The sequence below is a fragment of the Sciurus vulgaris genome (genome assembly GCF_902686455.1).
Source record: "Sciurus vulgaris genome assembly, chromosome: 10".
NCBI classification, from domain to species: Eukaryota; Metazoa; Chordata; class Mammalia; order Rodentia; family Sciuridae; genus Sciurus; species Sciurus vulgaris.
Window position 1 is genome coordinate 121,725,427 of NC_136470.1, and position 13,797 is coordinate 121,739,223.

A 13,797-nucleotide genomic window follows, 5' to 3' on the forward strand; every position below is an offset into this window, starting at 1 on the left:
CCATTCTGTACTCACCAAACGGTGAAACCACCGTGTCTAGTTACAAATTTAGAAAAGTCTCAGAACATAAGGCCAACCTTTTTAAAAATCAAGTGTCTTTTCTTTACTAGCAACAACGAGAAAATAAAAATTAAAAATCAATACTTTAATTAATATTGAAAAAGACCTGGGATCTAGGAATAAATCTAACTAAAGCTATATCAGACCTCTACACTGAAACTGTAAAATACAGCTAAGAAAATTTAAACCTCCATACTGTTAAGATGTTAAGTCTTTCAAATTGATCTGGAGATTTAAAGTAATGCTAATCAAAATCACAAATGAGTTTTTAAAGAAATAAATTGGTTCTGAAATGAAACTTAAATGCCAAAACAATCTTGAAAATAAAAAAGAAGGATTCCCAATCCTGATTTAGCAATAAACTGGAAACTGACAATTATCAAGACAGTGTGGTACTGCTGTAAGGATACACATACCTCTGAAATAAAACAAAATCCAAAAATAACCCTGTAAATATAGCACCAAAGCAATTTCAAAACAGCATCAATGCAATTCAGTTTAAGTATTTTCAACAAGATGCTAAAGCAACTAGATAAATAAACACATGGAAAAAGATAAACCTTGACCCTTATCTCACATATCACAGATCAACTGATATGTGATATAAACCTAAATAAAATAGCTAAAACTACAAAGAGTCTAGAAGAAAATCTAGGTAGAAAATCTTCACAACCTGAGATGAGAAGAATTCTTAAACAGTTCATAAATATAAACTGACAGAGGAAAAAAACTGATAAATTGCTTTTCATCAAAATTAAAAACTTCTGCCTCTCAAAAGATATCATTAAACCAGGCACTGTGGCACATACCTGTAATCCCAGCTACTCAGGAGGCTGAGGCAGGAGAATTTCAAGTTCCAGGCCAGTTTGGGCAACACAGAGGCCCTGTGCCAAAATAAAAAATAGCTGGGCACATAGCTTAGTGGTAGCCCAAACAAAACAAAACAAAACAAATAAAAACCCTTGTTAGGAAAATGAAATTCGAATCACAAGTTGAAAGAAAATATTCACAACATATGTATCTAAAAATGAACCTTTTTAGAGAGAAATGAGGACTTACTGGTTAATTTTTTTTTTTCTAAAGACTTAACAGAGGTCAGGACAAATAGCACTTGCTTGGTCAACAGGCATGAGACCCTGGGTTTAATTTCCAGCACCACCAAAAAGAAAAGGGAGGGAGGACTTGTTTCTAGAATATATAAAAAAAAAAAACTTCTACAAACAAAAAATTAAAAATAACAAATAGACAAAAGATGTGAGCAGACATTTTACAATAAGATAAAAAGATACATAATTGCCCAATAAGCATATTATGAAAGGGTACTACACGTCATTAGTTAATCATCAGAGAAATACAAATTAATCCATTATGTCCCATCCTATATATAGGACACTTATAAAAACCTATAAAGTTTTATAGGATACCTATAAAATTGTTCAATTTAGGTTTTTATAGGTGTCCTATATATAGGAGGATGGAACACAACAGGTTAAAACATGAGACCAATTAAGCACCTAAGAGAATAACTGAAATTGAATGTTGGCAAGGGCGTAAGACAATTCCAACTCTCATAATTGCCAGGAGTGTAAAAATGTTCAACTATCTTTGAAAGCTAGTAGTTTCTTATAAAGCTAAACATATTTCTACACTATAACCTAGCAATTCCACTCCTAGATAATTATCCAAAAGATCTAAAAACATTATGTCCACTTGTGCACAAATGTTAACAAATTTTTATTCCTAATAGTAAAAGCTGGAAACAACAAAAAAGTCCATCAGCAGACACCAATGGATAATCAATTGTTCATACAACAGAATACTATTCAGCAATGAAAATAAACTAACTTGCTGGGACTCTCTAACAAGACGGAATTTCTCAGAGTGAAAGAAACTAGACACGAGAATACAAACTATGTAATTCTATATAAATAAGGTTCTGGTACAAATGAAACTAATTTATGGTGATAAAACTCAGATCCATGGTAGCATGAAAAGAGGAAGGGGTGAAAGGAAGACTGGTGAATTACAAAAAGGCACCAAGGAACTTCCTGGGATTATTAATAATGCTTGATATCTGACTGGAGTCCTGGTTACATAAGTACACACATTTTTTCAAAACTCAAACAACAGAATATTTAAAATCTAAATGTAAAGTTTACTGAATATTTTTAGAAGATAAATTTCAAAAAAGAACACTTTTTAAAGTTTTTACTTCTCTTCTAAAATGTCGAAAAACTTGTAAGTCAACTAGGCAATGTCATGCACCTGTCATCCTATTGACTCAGGAGGCTGAGGCAGGAGGATTCCAAGTTCTAGGCCAGCCTGGCAAACTCAGCAGAGACCCTGACTCAAAGTAAAAAATAAAAAGAGCTGGTAATTTAGCCCAGGAGCCCTGGGTTCAATCCCCAGAACCACAAAAACATGACAAAGGGGAAAAAACTTTAAAGTCCTCAAGCAGCACTAGTACTAACATAAAAAGCTTTAGGAAAAAGATTAACCTTAAATGATCAACAACTTCCATACTTAAACTTCAAACACTTTTCACAGGGAAATAAACTCTGTTCCTAATAAATAATACTTCTAATGTCATTTCTGGTAATAATAGCAAAAATAATGTGTGAATATTTAAGTTCTCTAGAACACAGTTCAAAGTATCAAGAATATCTAGGGATTGTGTAAATTCAACTCCATATAAAGCTAGATGAAAAATAGCTGTTAGTAATCAGACAAGAAATAATGAACAAAACACAAGCATGACTTCAAGTCATACATGCTGTCACTAAATAATTTGTGGTTTAGTCCTACTAGGAATTTTCTAAATTCTTATTTCACAAAATGAGACTGAGGAGTATAATGAATCCCTTCCTGTCAGTCCTCCCTACATTGCCCCTGGTTTCTCTAGTTTTATCAAACCAATTTTTCAACAAAATCAGGATTCCTAATCAGAGAACATTCTCCTGGCACATACCAGAGTAACTTCTCCACAACATTACCAGTGAAGACTGAATAAAGACTACAGTCAGCTTTTTCAGTCTTCTAAAGTCTACAGGGACCTTAACTTATGCTGATTCCCCTTCAGTGACCCCTTCCTGTGTTCTCTGACATTCCCTGAAAGCACTCTGATGTCCACCAACCTCTTCACATTACTGAAGTGTAACTTTTCTTTGGCCTTATAGAGTCCAAAGAACCTATTCTCCCACCTTCCATGGGCATTGCTCTGGATCCCCATGACCACTTTGGATGATTATTAAGCATTCTTATCAAAAGTTTTGTTTCTTTTTGTTTTGCTATCCAACTATGTCACCCTCTATTCTTCCTTCCCAATATCTCAGATACCCCATTCAATGAAGATTCTAGAACTATTTATAAATTGGGCAGTGGGGAGGGGTGGTGCCTGGAAGTACTGGGAATTGGACCCAGAGTTGTTCTAGTACTGAACAACATCCCTAGTCCTTTTTGCATTTTTTATTTTGAGACAGGGTCTCACTGAATTCCGTGGTCTGGTCTTGAAATTCCAATCCTCCTGCCTTAGCCTCCAAAACTGCTGGGATTACAGGCATATGCCACCACACCCAGCTATAAAACTTCTATAACTCATCGTAGCAAACTCCCAATGTCCTTGAAACCAGCACATTACCAACCTGCCCTTCAATGCTTCTTTGATTCCTCAACTTCAACAACCTTCATTCATACCAAAACAATCCATTTCTTATGGATTGTAGTGATATGCAAATTACAAGCCATTTTTATGGGTTGCAATATGCAAATTACTCTACCTCCAAAATATTGAACTATAATATGTCAGTATTGAGGAGCTCGCTGGTTTTTTTGACCATTATCACAGCTGTTCTCTGAGTTCAGACCATCTACAGTATCTAAAATCCTCTTACTTCTCCCATTCAATTTACCAATCATTTCCTCACCTCTTCTTACAACTACTTCAATTATTCAATTACTTCCCAACTACTTCAATTACTTCCTTGTCATCACCCTCATCTTTCTCCCACCACCTTGTGAGACATACATACCTCACTGAGAAAACACCCCAATCCTGAACTAACTCTCCTACCTATCTCCTATGGTTTTGGGTGCTGTAACTAAATGCTGCATAAGCCTGAATGAAGCCATTGCTACATATGAGTTACAACAAAATGATGCTATTATTATCAGCAAATAACATTTATAAGTGGCTGACAGTTTGGAGCTCTGTGATATGAATCTCCATGAACAACTACTGATCACCAAAATAAATTTAAAACGTGAAATTTACTACCCTAGACTGAGATATTAAATTGGAATACAATTATTAAATAGTTATTTTCTGACTCAATGTTCTGAAAACATTTGTTTTGAAATAGATATTCTTTATTAGCTAAAATAGTTATTTGTGGTTGGAAAGAGTTTGAATTTCTTTAAGGAAACCATCTAATCTGAGGGCCCATCCCTGTAATCCCAGCAATTCAGGAGGCTGAGGCAGGAGAATCTCAAATTCAAGGTCAGCCTGGGCAATTTAGCAAGACACCGTCCCAAAATAAAAAAAATAAAAAGGGCTGGGGATGTAGCCCAGTGGTAGAGCTCCCCAGGTTCAACAGAAGGAAGGTAGAATTCAAATTATACTCAAATTTTCACCTATCAAATTTGGACATAGTCTCTCCTATCATTAAGGCATGCTCCTACAAAACTGATTCACTTGTAAGTAGTAAATAATAGTGAAAATATAACATGGAAGTTTGCCATTTCACATATGAATTTTCCCAGGCAAGAGGAACTGGAAGAGCAGGAAGAAAATTATTAACTTCCAGAGGGAAAGAAAAGACCTTCACTCAGTTCAGCTACTGCCAAGCAAGAACCCTTTCAGCTCTATTTCAAAAATATTAAAAATGACCATCTGCACCCACAGTTCCCTCCTCAGGAGCAGTCAGCCTCTCACAGTTCCCCAACCACAGCAAGCTCCACTTCCACATGTGCCCACCTATATGGCAGCCCGCTGTCTTAAGGCCGTATAAGTCTCCAATTTCCATCCTCTTACATTTAATAGCTTTAACTCTCCTCTGAGGCAGCCTCAGCTACGCTAAGTGATTGGCCTGGGCTACCCAAGTTATCTCATAAGGTACCAATTATGCTTCTGTTAGTACTCTGGTTTGAAAATTGCAGAGGTCTTGAGTGGTCTGCCCTTAACCTTATTTTTCTCATAAATCCTGTTATTTTTAGTGAATAAGCAATCTTGAAGGGTTTTTAAAGAGTGCATTAGATATTATAACAGAAATGCTTATGCATATGGGCAGGGTATGGCAAGCAATTTGTAACTATATATAAAGTTTTATAAATATTTACACTCTTTGACTTAGTGATTTCAATACTAAAAATCCATCCTAGGGAAATCAAAGCTAGACAATAGTATTTTATGTACAAAAAAACTAATGTCAAAATGATCATTTAAATTGATGAAAATATGAATTACCAGCAACTGGGCAATACTAAAACACTACAAGACATCCATTATAGAAAATAATGCTCTTCAACATTTTCTCTTTCTTTGGAAAAGGAAAGACATGATACTCCAAGGAATTACATTCCCTTTCAACCAAATCATGGTACCTCTTTTGAAGACAGGTTTTAATGATCAAAAACTGACTAAAAACACTGAAAAAGACTATGAACCTATGAATCAGGATGCTACACGTAAATTTTGATGATTTGGGTTTTGCCTAGAATGCAACAGTAAATGAAAATACACACAATACAAACTATTTAGAGCAAATTTTCAAAAATATCTAACACCTAAAATAGCTAATGTTTATTTCAGGTTTTCAATAACTGTCCAGTGAATTAAAGTTAAATATACATGAATATGCACATTATGTGTGTTCCATTTTTTAAAAAAGAAATACCAAAAACTGTTGACAGTAGTTAATTATAAATGGTGGATTATGAGTGATTTCTATCATAGGTTTTTGTTTTTTTCCTTAAGTTTTTCTATGAAATATAACTAGAGAGAAGTTTACAAGAACATGTTTAAAGAATTATGCATACAGGTTGCAGCAATTCACTAAAACAAAAATCCAATTACTACCTAAAAATACACATTAAGGAGCTGGGTACAGTGGTGCATGCTTACGATCCCAGCGGCTTAGGAGACTGAAGCAGGAGGATTGGGAGTTAGCCTCAGCAATTTAGCAAAGCCTTAAGCAACTCTGTGAAACCCTGTCTCTAAATAAAAGATTTTAAAAAGGGCTGGGGATGGGTTCAGTGGTTAAGTGCCCCTGGGTTCGATCCCTGATACCAAAAAAAAAAAAAAAAAAAAAAAAAAACATATTAAGGTTATTAAGAGTTATAGGAAAAGTACCTCCCCCAACAACCAAATTCAATTTTTAAAAAAATCACATCTGTAAAGGCATTATCTTTAGTATATCAAGGTTAACACTAATAATGATAAAAAAGGTTAATGGCTAAAACTTCTTTCCTCCAACCTGCCCTTAAAATACCCAGGTATGTCAAAAAGCAAAATTTGAGAAAGTACTATGAAATAAAAAGAAAGACCAAAAGAGAAGACCAAACTTTGAAAAGAATCTCCATATTCATCATTGATAAAGGGGCTGATATGAGGAGAAAATTCTTGGATTACCCATTCTCACTATCCAAATGAGAACAAGATGGAAAACCCCAAGGACAGGGAAAGAACAAAGTTATCATTTTCAGGGGAACAGGAATCAGGCAAGGAATTTTATTCCCAAATTCTTATCAGGTGTAAAGAAAACAGATTCTCAGAAGGCCTCAGAAAACATACCAATTACATATTCTTGCCCCAAGGATCTACTGTAAAATATACTGAGATTAATAAAACTTCTATTTTTACCAGGGAATAGAGATTTTATGCTAAGAAATATACTTCATGATGAAAGTATAATAATCATAAATTTTTATTGCTCTAAATGAAAAGAAGAAAAAAGCAGAAATATAAAGAGAATCTAATGCCCACACTCCCAGCCCTGTTTAAAATCTTTTAAATGTACAGTTGTGGCAATGGTACAAAACTAGTTTGTGCAGAATCTAAGTATATATATCCATAAATAAAATGGCCATAACTAATACACATACTAAGATGGTACTCTGTAGGAAATTCATCTTCTTTCAAATCATAAGAATAGTTATAAAAGGTAGTTAAGTTATAAGAAAAAGCCCAACCAATTTCTTTTTTCCCCCACATTTTTTATTAGTGCATTACTAGTTATACATAATGGTGGGATTTGCTGTTACATATTTGTACATGGTACACAATATAACAATATGATTTGGCCAATATCACTCCCCAGCACTTCCACCTTCCCACACTCTGGTCCCTTTCTTCTACTGTTCTCCCCTTGATTTTCACAAGCTCTCCTACCCTCCCCGTTTATTTTTCTTTTTCCTCTCTAGCTTCCACAACAACCAGTTTCTTAAGGTGAAAATGTGTAGGTCACAATCTGACCACAGGACAACAGGAAGCAGTCAAAGGGGAAACATACCATGTAGATTTTGAAATACAACCTGACGTGCAATCTATCTCAAAGAGTCAACCTATACTCTTAATCCTTACGAAAGATTTTAACTAGAGAAAAAAGAAAATGGAAATAAAGATTGGAAAGATTATTTCCCCAAAACTGGCAATGCATGGTTGAATAGTACACAATATTTTTCTTATTCTTTATGGTCTTATATATTTTCCAGCTAGTCAAAGGAATATGTTTTATATTATAACCAGGAAATAATATTAAAAAAAAAACTTTAAACAAACTTATTTTATGAAATATAAAAAACAGAATATCATATTTGACTTGAATTTCCTTTCTCTTTCCTTCAACAGACACTCAAAAACATTTTAAGACAGTGAAGATCTATAATAATCTATTATGAATTATTAGTCCACTGAATAAGATTAAAGTAAATGCAAAGTGAAAGCAGGGGAAGTAGATAGCAGGGGTTGTTATCACTGTCAGAGAGTGGTGTGGTAGACATCATAGAAGTAAAATAGTGAAGAATAGTTGTAGAGAGGCAGTGAGTGAAATCATTTATTCAGTAAGGCCTTACTGAGTCAGCAAGCCAGGAGTAGGGTATCTGAGACCAGGAAATGGAGCCTGGGGTGCCAGAGTAAGAATAAGAAGTTCCAAGGGCTTAGAAGGGAATCAAGTCTAAGCTGGTCACTCCAATGAGTACCTTCTTTGGAAAAGATTTCTAGGAAGTGAGACCACCATGACCCTAGGAATAAGAGCTGAAAGAAAAATCAGGGTAAGTTCTGGTATTCCTTTGGAATAAAGGGAGGGAAATAATGAAAGAGTCTAAAGGTAAAGAAACTTGAGGATTTGCAGAAATCTGATGACACCTGTAACTCCAATAGGTCTAAGGTCATATAATTAAATACCACAGAAATCAGGAGAGGAGGATGCTGAGTCACTATCCTGGAACAAAACAAGGAAAGAAGGGAAGATATAATACGTGGTAAAAGTCAGTTCCTCAGTGAAAAATCAAAAAGGAAACAAAGAAAACAATTCCATTTACAACAGGATCCAAAAGAATAAAATACTTAGGAATAAATGTAACCAAAGAAATGAAATACTTGTACACTGAAAACTATAAAGACATTATTCAAAGAACTAAAGAAGGTCTAAGTAAACAAAAAGACATCCCATATTTATGGTTGGGAAAACAATATTGTTAGGATTGAACTGCTATTCCAAATGATTTACTGACTCAGTGCAATCCCTATCAAAATTCTAACTGCCTTTTTTGCAAAAGCAGAAAAGCAGACCCTAAAATTAATATGAAACTGCAAAGCAGCTCCAAATAGCCAAAACAATCTTTAAAAAGAACATAACTGGAGGACTCATACTTCCCAGTTTCAAAATTCACTACAAAGCTATTTCAATCAAAACAGTGTGGTATTGGCATAATGATAGTCCTGTAGACCAATGGAATATAATTTAGACTCCAAAAATAAAGTTATATATTTCTGGCTAATAAATTTTGACAAGGGTGCCAAGATCATTTAACAGAAAAAGAATAGACTATCAAACAGTGCTGGAACAACTGGATATCCACATGCAAAAGAATGAAAGTAAATCTCTACCTCGCACCATACATAAAAATTAATTCAAAATGGATCAACAACCTCAAAATACTAAGACCTAAAACCAGAATATTCTTAGAAGAAAACAAGTAAATTTTCATGACCTTAATTTTGACAATGAATTCTTACAATGACACCCAAATCATAAGCAGCAGATTAAAAACAGTAAATAAATTGAACTTCATAAAAATTTTAAAATTCTGTGCAACAAAAGCCATTATCCCAGACTCAGTGGTGCACACCTGGTAATTCTAGCAGCTTGGGAGGTCCAGGCACAAGGATCTCGAATTCAAAGCCAGCCTCAGCAAAAGCGAGGTGCTAAGCAACTCAGTGAAGTCCTGTTTCTAAATAAAACAGAAAATAGAGCCGGGGATGTGGCTCAGTGGTCAAGTGCCCTGAGTTCAATTCCAGTACCCAAAGGAAAAAAAATCCATTATCAGGAAGGTAAAGACAATCTACAGAATCAAAGAAAATACTGTAAATCATATATCTGATAAGTACCAAGTAACCAGAACATACAAAGAACTCTTAACATTCAACAACAAAAAGACAATCAACCCAATTAAAAAGTGGGCAAAGGACTTGCATCGATATTTCTCCAAAGAAAACACATGAATGACCAAAAAACACTAAAGGTGGTCAACCTCATTTGTCACTAGGGAAATGCAAATCAAAACCCAAATGAAGTACCACTTCACACCCACTAGGATAGCTATAATCAAAAAAGCAAAAACAGCAAGTGCTGGTGCAGATGTGGTAAAATTTAGAACCCTTGCACACTGCTGGCAGGAATGCAAAAATATTTCTGCCACTGTGGAAAAGCATTTTGGTGCTTCCTCAAAAGTTAAACTAGTTATGAATGACCCTATGATACAAAGTTCCATTCTAGGTATATATCCAAATTAAAAAACAGGTATTCAAATAAAAAATACGTACATAAATGTTCACAGCAACATTATTTGTAATGGCCAAAATGTGTACATAGGCCAAATGATAAATGGATAAATGTGGTATATATACATTAAGTGAAGTAGTAGTCATAAAAAGTAATGATGTACTGATACAGGCTATAAATGTGGAAGAACCTCCAAAACATTATGCTAAGTAAAAACAGCCAGAAACAAAAGCACACATATTATATGAATCTATTTATATGAAACAACCAGAATAGATATATCCATAGAGACAGAACACAGAGTGCTAGTCACCAGGGCTGGGGGATGAGAAAAATGAGAAGAAATTGCTTAATAGGTAATGGATTTTATGTTGGAGTGACAGAAATGTTTTGGAAGTAGACAGAGGTGGTGGTTGCACAAAATGATAAATGAATTAAATGTCACTGAACTGTTCATTTTTAAATGGCTAAATGGATATTATGTGAATTTCACTTCAACAAATATTACTATTAAAAAGCTGAGCACTATGGTGCATGGCTATAGTCCCAGCACTTGGAAGACTAAGGCAGGATCACTTGAGCCCAAGAGTTGAAGGCCAGCCTGGGGCACACAGTGAGATGCATTTAAAAACAAAATACATGATGAGCTGGTCCCTGTACCACAAAGGGAAAGATGCTGTAATTAAAAAAAAAAAAAAAAAAAAAAAAAAAAAAATGTTTTCCAGGTACTGGAAAGGGTTATGAGGAAACCATCACAAGAGAAAATTAAGTTTTGGCTAAGTTGAAGAAATAAAGAAGCACAATGAAAAGAGTCAGAAGAGACCTTAAAGCACAAAAGGAGCTCTGTAAGACAAAACTGAAAAGGCCAGAAGAGGAAGACAAAGCAAAACAGAGCAGGGAAAGGGCAGAAAGGATTCTGCTGGAAGGTGGGCAAGAGCAAAAGCGAACAGTCTCGCACTGAAGAGGTAGCATGTTGTCCTTAGAATGCACAGGATAGTTTTATTCTGACTTAGGATGAAAACACATCAGCTGTTTAATTATATTAACCAGACAAAGTTCTCACTGCCAATTCCAGCAAAGTAGGAATGTTGCTCTCTTGTTAGAATGTATAACATTTGTTCATAATTTTATTTTTAAACAACACAAATTCCATACTGAAACATTACTTATTCCTGCAAAACTCTCAAGATCCATCAAGAAAAATCCATTTTCCTGAAACAGTCCAAAGTACAAACTTATATTCAAATTCTGTATTCTTCATGATCCGACCTATCTAACTCCAGTTCTAGCAATTCAATGGTTCAAACTTTTTTTACAAATGATTTTAAAAGTCAGCTATGGTCTCCCAAGGCTGCAATTAAATAGTGCCGAATCAGCAAACCGCCCCCCTCACCTTTGTAAAAAGTCATCTTTATAGTCCTTAATATGTCTATCTTCCCACTACCTTGCATACCTCACTCACTGGACTAGGGTCTTACTGTATTTGTAGGTACTCAAATGCATACCTGAACGTATGCATGAATAGCTGGCTATAGATAAAAATCGATTGTATCAAAAATGGGTTTTAAGGAAAATGTCAGGCATCAGTTAAGGCAAAAAAACAGTGACAGTGACAGTGTTGAACAGAACTGAAGTTCAAGGTTCTGACTTCTCTTCCTGGCTTTCTAAGTAACTGACTGACCTTTGGTAATCAATTACTTAACCACCTTCTCTAGGCATCAATTTTCTCAACTATAAAACAAAGGAGTTAGACCAGATGACGTTAATGTTCCCCCTCCACCACAAAATTCTATTATTCTATGATATCATCCATGGTTTCTAAATGCCATCCAAAACACAATTATTCTATGATATCATTACAGTTTCCATATGCCAGTCAAAACTTTAAAAATTCATTTAGTTAAGACAATCTTCTAGGTTCTGAGGATACTGGCCTAGGAGGTGGAAAATCACATAATAAATATTAAACCACAGAATATACTTTAATGGATGCTAAAAGAAAATAAATAAGGGGTCTTATTTCAAATGTTTCTTACTTATGAAAATTAATATGCTGAAATAAAATAATAGACTGTTCACCAGAATCTAATAGATCTAGCTATAATCAAATTACCTAGAAAATTAGCTGAGACCTAATATTTAACTAAGTCATAAGAAAGGGAATTACAAAATGTTAGACTATAGGATAAGGGTATTTTTTCTCTACAATTAAAAAAATAAATAATCCTGCATATTAAGTAAGATGTTCACTTATTCTCTCTGCTACATTCAGCATTTTCTTTATATTTTTCCTGCAACATTAAGTATCTTGATAGAACTGAAAGAGTATATTCGTACACAGAGAATACAAAGATTAAAGAAAGCTTTTAAGGGAAAGAAGATATGCCTGATCAACAATATCGATATGCTCCCAATCTTTACCCGCTTCCTTTCAGGCTGCCTTCTTTGCAAATAAGACTGGCCTCCACCAAGGAAAGAAGGCAAGCTCACCCTTTGATACTGAGAAGGGGCAGGGGAATTAGTTGCAAGGAGACAGAAAAGTAATCTTCTTACCCTTCTGAAGAAAAACTAGCCCATCTTCAGTACCTGAGCATCCTTCCTAATTTCAGTGACACTTCAGGAATAAAATATGTGGTCCCCCCAAAAAAAGATATGTGTGGTCAAAATCAATAGCCCACTTAGAAATAAATCACTGGAGTGAATTTTAGTTGGCAATGCTTTAATAAACTAAAAATCCACTTACTAAAGGTCTACTCTCCCCCATACTCCTGAGATTCCATCTCAGAACTTAACATTCATTGTAATTCTGCGATCCCTGAAAATGAAAATGCAAAGAAACCCATTAAAAAAGCTATACTCAGTTTTTCCTCCACTAGTACCTTTGGAAGAAGACATAGGGAATCAAGGAAAGAATATGGTCACTAGATTTTTACATGGATCGCTGAAACAGATATAGTCATCTTCCCCCATTTGAAAATACTATAGCAGACAGCTAAGAATTTATAAAAAGAGCTAGACACTAACACAGGGTCAGGGAACAAAATTTCACATCCAAAGAACAAATATGTCATCTAAGAAAACTTCAATAGAAGAATTTCCCTCAAAGCGTGATTTGTACCACAACTGCAGAAATGTTAAAGGTGCTTCCCAAACCTTATTCAAGAATAGTAAAAAAGAAATATAAAGTTAGGTACAGTGGCACATGCCTATAATTCCAGCTACTTAGAAGACAGAGACAGAAGGGTAGCAAGTTCAAGGCCAGCCTGGGCAACTGAGTGAGAACCTGCTTCAAAATAAAAAGGAATGGGCATGTAGCTCAGGGGTAGAGCGTGCCCAGGTTCAATCCTGAACAGGAACAAGGAAGGGAACAAAACCCATGATCTCCAGCATTACAATATAAAATACGAGGCATCCCCTGCCAAAGTGCCAGAATTCTCCAGTTATCTTGTAAAAAGATACTCTAGAAAATATTTGCCATTGGTCCCTGACCTGAAAGAAAATGACTTCAGCTTACACATGTGCCACAGCCCTGGTAAGAGAGACGGAGTAATTCACTCAGTTTGACATCGTCACCATTCAACTTCTTTCATACCAAGTCCTAAGAGGAGCACATTCTGTACTCCAGTCAGCCTCAGCAGCCATTACGCACTTAGAGTTGGCAGTTATGCCCAGGAACTCAAAGCACCAGGGAGAACTCTCAAACATCACTTCTCCCCAACAGTGCAAAGTACTATCTTGG

The 13,797-nt window shown here is 35.2% G+C and overlaps 1 protein-coding gene across 2 annotated transcripts in view; it reads right to left on the bottom strand.

Annotated features, from left to right (window-relative positions):
* Window positions 1–13,797, bottom strand: part of RYK (receptor like tyrosine kinase) — a 92,310-nt gene that overhangs the window by 65,524 nt on the left and 12,989 nt on the right. The gene's annotated exons all lie outside the window — the stretch shown is intronic.